The following is a 10,021-nucleotide window of genomic DNA, read 5'->3' on the forward strand; positions in this document are numbered from 1 at the left end:
AGACAGCAGAAATATTGATGTTAACATTTATATTCACATTCCCGGTGATATTGACATAGGTACTCAACTATTTACTTGTAGTTTGACTCGTGTCAAAAGTTGAAAATCTCTCCAAATATCAAGATGGCTAAGGACGTGCAAAGAAACTCAGTCACATTTAGAGAAGGTAATGTTTAGATCGGATTAATTCGAAGTGTGTCTCTGGGTGCGTTTGATCTACCAACATTGTGTTTAACTGAAGGACACCCTGACTGAGTGTGCCATAGAAACTAACACATGTCGTATTCTTCTACATTCACAGATTTTTGGCTAAAGTAAAAACAAATCGTTGTCATTTTCTTGCCAGCTGGCAGTAATTATTTTGCATTGATAAGAAAGATGAGCACTTTATCTTTCGCAATGTGTGGATTTCTTGAAAAACAAGTTGTGCCAAAAACTAAATGAACACTTCCTTTAAACATAATGCAGAAGCATGTTGACTATAACAATAAGCGGTGCGAGAAGACAGGAAGAAAAGCACCGTTGGGTTTTGAACCTACGATCTTCTGTTTACTAGACAGGCGCTTTAACTAACTAAGCCACAACGCCGGTTACTTCCCTTTTACAGCCAGGTGGACACACCACTCTGTCACATCTTTGTTCGGTGTGCGGTGAGCCTGCTCGCTGAGCAAGTTGAGAAAGGATGTGAAATGGCTTTTATCCGGCAGTTTCATTACTAAGGAGCTCAATATTTTTTTTGATGATCTACAGGGTGTCCAGTGCAACACAGGCGATGGACTGCTGGGATTTGGAGCCAGGATTTCCCGTTATCTAGACAGGTGCTTTAACCAACTAAGCCACGGCGCCGGCAGAATTCTCCTCTTTTACTGCCGATTGGACACACCGCTCTGAGACACCTGCGTTCAGTAAGCGTTGAATCGGCTGGCTGAGCACGTTGCCTCCTTTACATTCAATAGGAGCCCCGACACTAAGAGAAACGTACGGAAATGGCTTTTATCGGGCACTTTTCATGTCCAGTGCGCTTGAAATCTCCCACAGACGACAGAGTTCATTTACGACACTTTTCCTTTCTTTCTTTCTTCTTTCTGTACTATTTGATGGAAAAAAACGAGAAACCATGTAAGGTTAAATGTCTTTTTTCATGGAGAAAACGTGCACCAGGAAATGTTGTGTTTGGAAGAAGTGAGTTAACGTGAAAAGTGACCTAATTTACCGGAGCAAATGCTCACCTAGCAAGGTCTGCTTTACTACAAGAGAGAAGTAGAGTGAAAGACGTGATCATTTCACGCCGTTGTGGAACAAAACGCTTTTTTCTTTGAATTCTAAATCAATTAGAAATTCAGAGCGACACATAAATGCTTTGTCTGTTTAAAAGTGATGATTTTTTAAAACTGATAAAAATGTAGAAAGCACGTTTCTCTCAAATTGTAGATGTGGTGGTGTACTAGTAGCGGAGCTGAACTCACCAAAGCGCAATTCAGTTATGTGACGGCCTAGTGGTTTAATGGATAACGCGTCTGATTTCGGTTTATAAGATTGTCGATTCGACTTCTACCGGGGTTGTGTGATTTAAATCAGGCTCCTCAGAAATAGATGTCCGTTATGTAAATAGACCGCACCTGAAAGCAAACGTTGGGTCTGGTTTCCTTTCTTTCCTGCATGAAATAGCAAATCGTTACAAGAAACACCAGCTAATGTCCTATAGCATTAATCATTTAAGCAAACATGAATATACTGTAGGTCTTGGTACATGGGAGTGGATTTCAACTACAATTAAAAAAGGACAAATTATAATTACAGGCTTCAGACACTTTTTCATACAAAAGTGACCAAACACTCCCTAACTTTCAGGTTTGCTTGAAACTGTAACAAAAAAGCGGTCTGAAACTTACATTCTCTGATGTCACTGTCTCTAAAGTCGGACGTGATGTTTCGCGGATGTGCAGTGTGCCTTTTCTCTTGTCGTGTTCAAGATGAAACACTGCATAAACTCCTGACTGGGTGTTCCGTACTGCTCTGTTATTTCATTCAGATTACCTAGGTGGTGTACAGATAAAACGCAACTGCGTGGTGTAAAATCCAGGTTCGGCACCAGGAGCATCTACAAACACATCAGCTGACCTCGACGTGATTTGAACACGCAACCTTCTGATCTGGAGTCAGACGCGCTACCGTTGCGCCACAAGGTCACTCACCACAAGGGCTTTTAATTCACCCAAAGAGAACAATCAGCGTCCCTGAAAAAGATTTTCAAAAAAGATTTCATTCTCTCCTGTGAGGAGCGCCGCTATTCCAACGAGGGTCTCTTCTTCCCAGACCACAGATTATTCTTCCTGCCCGGCTCTTTCTCAGAGAGCAGACACACCGTCCCCACTAATGTCTTCACTACATCTACAGATCTGACCCCCTACAGCCCCGATATTCCTGGACAGGATATTTACCACCAGCCTCGTGAACTTCTCATCTTGTCCTCTCCCCAGGAGGAGAACAATTAACACAGCATCCTCTCTCCATTTAGCAAATAACACAAAACACTGTTTACCTGTGAAGACAGAAAACCAGGCTGCTCCAGGTGATGTTAAACTCACAAACTCGGCATGACTCCACTGATTATGTCATTTGACATGGCCTGAACCAGGAAAGAGATTGGAAGTCGAGAAGTTATGGTGTTGTTTTAATACTTGCCTACTCTTTTAATTTTAAATAAAAAATATTTTATTTTGGAGTACTTTCAATTGATAATCCTAGTCCCGATGAACGATTCTGGGCCATGGTGCATCTTGAATAATGTTCTTATAGGCTTCAGTTTGGAAAAGTGCGCTCTTCAGAAGCTACCGAAACTGCTAATGGTTACATAACACTTAATGCAAAAGCAACGTTCGGGTTTGAAAAAGAATATTACTTGCTATGAATACAAACACTGTTACAGGAGGCGTTAGGGCTATTTTATCTTAGATCATCAATTCATCTTACATTTCTTCTCCATCTATATCAACAGCGTAATCGCTACCGAGCGCTAAAGGCAGGTCCTGGCAATACAATCTTCTTTAGAAAACATTTTTAAAGCTATTTCCACTACCATCCCTAAAGTAAAAGATACCGATTGCACGCAACTCATAAAATATCTTTTCCAGGGACGTTGTAGCTAGATGCAAATTACAATCGAAAGTGTATCAGCTTTAAAATTTTCTTTTGGATCCACAGGACGATCAGTAAGAGACTCAAAATATACCTGTGATTGATTGTATAGCATAGATTGAACAGCATTTATGTTAAAATTAAGGTAAATATATCAAAATATCAACATCCAACTTCACAGTGCTAACGCAACAATGCTTGTCAAATTCTCAAACAAATCCACGTTGTATTTCTAAAGTATTTTAGCAGAGGATACAACAGGAGTATAAATGATATCTCCCGCCAGCCCTTCAAAGATACTTTTCCATGGGTGAATATGGATTTCTGGGGAGTTGCGGTGTTGATCACTATTGGACTTCCCTGGTCTCAAGTGTTGTTGTTGGACACGGGCAAAAGACTCGCATTTTCGGCAAATATAAAGAGGGTTAAAGTTTCGGCTTTTGTGGAGACAGTGTTAACATTGACAATAATAATAATAATAATAAGAAGAAGAAGATCGTCCCTGGGTGGTTTTGAACCACCAACCTTTTAGTTAATAGCCAAACACGCTTGCCGGTTGCACCACAGAGACTGATGAGAAAGGCTTTGCTCCATTCGCACCTTTCTGGTAAGAAAATAAACATTGCTTGCATTTTCTTGCCAGTCGGCAATATTCCTACTGCTCTGATAGCCAAGAATTAAATTTCATTTTTCACAAGCTGTATGAATTTCTTGAAAAACAAGTTGTTGCAGAAAGGAAATGCATTAATGCATTAAACTAAATCAAGCCCTATGCGGTTGTCCAAAATGGTACTTTCTGCACAAAAAGACAGGAAGAAGGGCACAGCTGGGATGTGGAGCCAGGATCTCCAGTTAACGAGACAGATACTTAAAGCAGCTAAGCTACAGCGCCTGCAGAATTCTCCTCTTTTACAGCCGCTTGGACACACCACTCTGAGACACCAGCGTTCAGTAAGCCCTGAGTCTGCTGGCTGAGCAAGCTGCCTCCTTTACACGGAACAGGAGCCCTGACTGTAAGAGAAACGAAGAGAAATGGCTTTTATTGGGCACTTTTCATGTCCAATGCGCTTGACATCTCCCACAGACGACAGAGTTTATTTACCACACTTTTCCTTTCTTTCTTCTTTCTGTACTCTTTGATGAAACAAAATGAGAAATCATGTAAGGGAAAATGTCTTTTTTCATGGAGAAAACATGCACCAGGAAATGTTGTGTTTAGAAGAAGTGAGTTAACATGAAAAGTGACCTAATTTACCGGAGCAAATGCTCACCTAGCAAGATCTGCTTTACTACAAGAGAGAAGTAGAGTGAAAGACATGATCATTTCACGCCGTTGTGGAACAAAACGCTTTTTTTGTCAAGACAGAAAACCAGGCTGCTCCAGGTGAGGCTTAAACTTTCAGCCTCGGCATGACTCAACTGATTATGTCATTTTACTGTACATGGCCTGAACCTGGAAGAAGATTGGAAGTCAAGACTTTATGGTGTTGTTTTAATACTTTCCTACTCTTTTAATATTCAGGTTAAATATTTTATTTTGGAGTACTTTCAATTGATATTAATCCTAGTCCAAATGAACGATTCTGGGCCATGGTGCATCTTAAATAATGTTCTTATAGGTTTCATTTCCAAAAACAACTCAGTAGCAGGCTATGCGGAACAAGCAAACACATTAGAACTGTTGTGAATGCAGTGGAAATAATTAAGTCACTAAATAACAAGCTTATGCACCACTCACTTGAAAATTGTTATATTTAACAAAAATTGCTTTCCAGACACCACAACTATTCACAATAATTTTATCAATACATGTCTTAATGAAAAGTGTAATTTTTTAATAATTAACCTCAATGTCCATCTTTATTAGTAGATGTATTACATGTACAGCCTTTAATATGCGATAGTGAATTTTCAGGTATCCTGGGGAGGGAAGAAAACTGAAATGAAGGAAATACATATTTAAAGGGGTGTGTTCTGTCATATCTGGGCGTTTGAATAGATTTGTTGTATAAGTTATTGTGATTTCACTCTATACTTGTGTTTCTCAGGAGAAAGTAGTTACATTGGGGATTTGAGGGTATAGAAAATTGTGCTGTATGGGTAAATGTAAGGATATGTTGAAAAAACGCATTGTCACCTTTGTGAATGTCATTATTAGATACCTGTTGATTGTTTAGCGACCTAGGCCTCCCTCTGGACTCTGCACTGAATTGAAAGCTACGGGAGCTCCTCACTGCTTGTCCTGTATTGTTACCTGTGCTCTCGTCTACATTATCTACGTGCAGCACAGCACCAAGAACACCATAAACTTTGTTATGGAAAGTGCTTAAGAGCATGAAAAATATTGAACATTTAAAACATTCATAGAACAACTTGAAAAACTGAGGGACAAAAGACCATCTATTCACAGTAGTTGCAAGAAAATCAGTCGCCTGACTAGGGACCTAGAGATAAAAAGTTCAATATTCTACTGACTGGGCTATTTCTATCTACTCAGTTTCTCTCTGAAACAACCTTTTTCAAGAAATTTGCAAAATTTAAATACAATACTTGCTTAAAAGTGCAGATTATTTTTTACCCAAAACTGCAAATGGAGAAAACTCTGTGGTACAATTGCTTAGTGCGGCCAGGTTGGGACTAAAATTATAGTAAGGTGATGGTTCAAGCGCATCCAGGCACACCTTTCTCACTGTTCCAACGTGAACATCATCTATGGAAAAAATGGCATAAAATGTTTAACAGATTATTGACCTTATTGATACCGACGTCTTACCACTTGGCCACCACACCTGCAGTTCCGCTTACTTTCCCATCAAGGCTAGCATGTTTTTTAAAATACAAAAAAGTTAAATCTTTGAGCACAAATTGCCATGGTAGGAGGAATAAAACAAATATGACTGTTCAAATTAATTCTATTGAAACTGATTTAATCGTGCAGAATGTACAACAACAAAACCATGATTCTTAACAAGGAGATACTGGGCAGCAGTGGGATTCCGACTCATGCCTTCGAAGAGACGGAGCTTTAATCCAGCTCCTTAGAGCGCTCGGCCAGGTTACCCTTGATAGCAGCTTTTCAGCACTTGTAGTCTGACTTTGTGGTGTTATTCTGCATGGAAGAGACTGCACCTCCTTTTTCTGAGATGCTTTCTCTCACTTGGTGAAATATTCACTTCTTTGGCCCTCTGAATATAGTTCTTCTGTTAAGCAGGCTTCAGACTCTGCTTATAGCACCCGTGTAGAGATTTTATTTTTACAGGAAGACGCATTCCGAAACGTATCTCTGTAGTTTTTTAAAAGCTTTGAACAGCGTATTTTATACAACGCACAAACAGTGTTCTAAATTCACACGGCAGATCTGTGCAGCAATCATACTCGATTTGACTGTGATTCTGAAATACTTCTAGCAAACATATTCAGGTTTCCTTGAACCTTTAATAAAAAAATTACTTTGCGATGTTCCGCAGATGTGCAGTGTGCCTTTCCTCTTGTCGTATTCAAGAGTACTCACTGCAGGAGCTCCTCACTGCGTGTCCTTTACTCTACTGTGATTTCTTTTAATTTATTTACGTGGAGTGTGGGAGGAAGATCACCTTGAACATTTTTGGTTTGTGAAAGGAAACACTAAAGAAAATACAAGTGATGAACATTTAAAATAACCACAGTACAGCTAGAAGAGGGAAAGATAAAAGATGATTTAGAATGACATTCACAATAGATTGAAGAAAAGCACAACAGCCCAAACAGGGACTTGAACCCTGGACCCTCAGATTAAAAGTCTGATGCTCTACCTACTGAGATATCTGGGTTCTAGAAAAAACAAAGCCACTGCTGGGATCCTCGCAAATCACATGTCTCTTCTTGTGCCGAAGTGCAGTCATACCTGACCCATCTGGAATGACCACTGACAGACTTTATCCAGAAGCGACGGCACAACTCCCAGTAGAATGAGCGAGAAATACAGAACGACACGAGGAGTCAAGGGGCTCCCACAAGTCATATTTCCTCACATTACTGATTTTTTCACTAAGAATTTGACCTTTTCACAATCAGATTTTTTCGCATTTAATAAGATCTTTTAATCAACAACATTTAAGAAAGAAAACAAATGGAACATTTTTTGGAACAATAATAAAAAAAAAACTTTCAATGTCTTGGTTGTATAAGTGTGCACACCCTTTATAAAGGGGGTAGCAACTGTGCTGAAATTTAACCAGTCACATTCCAGATCATGTACAAAGGTTATTTGCCTTTGCCAGACATCAATTGTATTGATTCTTATTAGTCCTATTTAATATCAGCTGATCACATATAACTAACCAATCTCGGAGAATGTACGTTCAAACTGCAGAGCTGAACCTGAAGAGAAATCCGACCGCTGATTGTCACCAAAGAATGTCGTTACAAATTATCTGCGGAGTTGTTTTACGTATCCGGCCACCTCTTTCCTTTCTACTTTGCAGTGAGCACAATTCTTTCAGTTTCTTCTCTTGTATTTTCCTTGCTATTTTACTGTCCCTTTCCCCCATGTGGAGATGGATCCACAACCGAAACCCTGTTTGCAGCCTGTGTTTCTGCAGCGTCAGTCTGTATGAGGAGAGGGTGTTAAACAGCTCCAGTGGCGCAGTCGGTCAGCGCGCGGTGCTTATACAGCAATGCAAAGCAGAGTCATGCTGAGGTTGTGAGTTTGAGCCTCAACTGGAGCAGTGTGACCTGTGTATTTAGCTACTTGTTAAGGATTCGGCCAGTGAAACCGAAACCAAGTAATGAACCCACTTGCAGGAGCCGATAGAGACAAGTCGTGCTCCAAATACCGTAGACGAAGGAGAGAGCCGAGAGTCCAGGGGAAGCCAGAGATCCAAACTGAGAGAGAGCAACCGAAGCCGAGCCGTAATCCAAAAAACCTAGTAAGAGGGGAGAAACCAAAGTCGGAACCTGAATAGTACGAAGAGGTAGAAGGCGTAACGCAACTAAGTAGCTCTAAAGGCCAACCAATACTGAGCGAAGAGGTAGGGAAAGACTAGTGCTTAAATACAAGATGAGACGGAGGTGTTACCAGGTGATTATTTCTTCACATAACCCTTGCAGAAAAAGAAAAATTAGGACCTCATCCTCCCAGTGAGTCTCTGCTGCTGCTACTCTAAAGTCTATGGCATAATCCTGTGCAGACCTGCGGCCCTGGCGGATAGATGAGAGGCGGTAGGAGTCTTGTCCAGCTGAGGAACGACAAAAAAAAACCTTAAATTTTTCTAAAAAGAGATCATAGTCCTGTACCTCAGGAGCCCTGCGATCTAGTAGGACAGTTGCTCAATCCAGAGCACGGCCAGTTAACAGAGAAACTAATGTACGAAGGCAATCTTGTCTTGAGGAGAAAAAAAAAGTTTCCTGATGGAGCCTGAAAACCAGCGCACACTGTGCTAAGAAACCCCGACATCTCGTAGGGTTGCCGTCAAACCTGTCAGGTGGTGTAAGTGGAAGAGGTCGAGGAGCGGGTGTAGAAGCTGGCGGGGGCGGAGCCAAAGCGGCAGCTCCAGCGTTACTTTCACTATTACTGGTAGGCGGCACTGCCGACAGGTGCGGTGAAATCTGTTGGACGGAAGCCTGTAACTGGAGTAAGGCTTGCCAGTATTGATCCAAAACCGAGCGAAATTCCTCTTGTTCTGCTGGGTCCATGTTAAGTGGCTCAGTATTCTGTTAAGGATTCGGCCAGTGAAACCAAAACCAAGTAATGAAGCCACTTGCAGGAGCCGATAGAGACAAGTCGTGATCCAAATACCGTAGACGAAGGAGAGAGCTGAGAGTCCAGGGGAAGCCAGTGATCCACTTCTTGGGTAGATGAGATATATGCCCTTAAGTAGGTTAGCAGCTCTTGATTCATACGCTCAGTTTGACCGTTGGCCTGAGGGTGGTAAGCTGAAGTAAGCGAAACTGGGGCTCCCAGTGACTTACAGAAGGCCTTCCAAAATTGTGAAATAAACTGGGGGCCCCTATCGGAAACAATGTCTTTAGGGATGCCATGAAGACGGAAGATATGCAGTACGAACAGGTCTGCTAGTTCCCTAGCCGAAGGCAAGGAAGGTAGGGGAATAAAATGGGCAGATTTAGAGAAACGATCTACTACTGTCATGACTGTCGTGTATCCTTGGCTTGGTGGAAGGTCAATAATAAAATCAACTGAGAGGTGGGTCCAAGGACGGTTGGGGATAGGTAAGGGTTGAAGAGGGCCTGCCGCCCTCATCCGAGAAGACTTAATTCGGGAACAGATAGAGCAGGCCTGGACATACTCCTTGACATCTTTAACCATGGTTGGCCACCAGAAGTCTCTAGAGATGAAATCCAAGGTACGTCAGAAGACAGAAGACAGAAGATCTGACTGGGGTTGAGACAAATAACTTGTCCGGAGGGCACTGAGGAGGTACAGTTTGTCCAGCCAAGGCGCGTCTAGCTACAACTTCTATGTCCCATCTGACAGCTGCCAGGAATTTACCAGAAGGGATGATGGGTTCGGGAAGCAGTTCAGCCTCAGGGGGGTCGTGGATCTGTGAGAGAGCATCAGCTTTGATGTTCTTAGAGCCTGGAGTGTAGGTGATAAGGAAATTAAATCTGGAGAAAAAGAGGGACCATCTGGCCTGGCGAGGACATAGACGTTTGGCCGATTGTAAAGACTCCAAGTTTTTGTGATCTGTGTATATCAAGAATGGATGATGAGCTCCCTCCAGCCAGTGCCTCCATTCCTCCAATGCTAACTTAATAGCCAGAAGCTCACGGTTACCAACATCATAGTTCATCTGTGCAGGGAATAACTTCTTAGAAGGCGCAGGGGTGAAGAATTTGTTTTTCTCCATGACGTTGAGAGAGAACAGCGCCCACACCATGGCCAGAA

At 41.8% G+C, this 10,021-nt stretch overlaps 2 non-coding genes across 2 annotated transcripts; both read right to left on the minus strand.

Moving 5' to 3' along the window:
* Positions 1–2,117: 2,117 nt before the first annotated feature.
* Positions 2,118–2,189, minus strand: trnaw-cca (transfer RNA tryptophan (anticodon CCA)). Its single transcript has one exon. It is a non-coding gene; the product is annotated as a tRNA-Trp (tRNA).
* Positions 2,190–3,635: 1,446 nt separating this feature from the next.
* Positions 3,636–3,709, minus strand: trnan-auu (transfer RNA asparagine (anticodon AUU)). The gene has a single exon. It is a non-coding gene; the product is annotated as a tRNA-Asn (tRNA).
* Between the last annotated feature and the right edge of the window lie 6,312 nt (positions 3,710–10,021).

Source organism: Lepisosteus platostomus, chromosome 5 (assembly GCF_059453375.1).
Source record: "Lepisosteus platostomus isolate fLepPlt1 chromosome 5, fLepPlt1.hap1, whole genome shotgun sequence".
Classification (NCBI taxonomy): domain Eukaryota; kingdom Metazoa; phylum Chordata; class Actinopteri; order Semionotiformes; family Lepisosteidae; genus Lepisosteus; species Lepisosteus platostomus.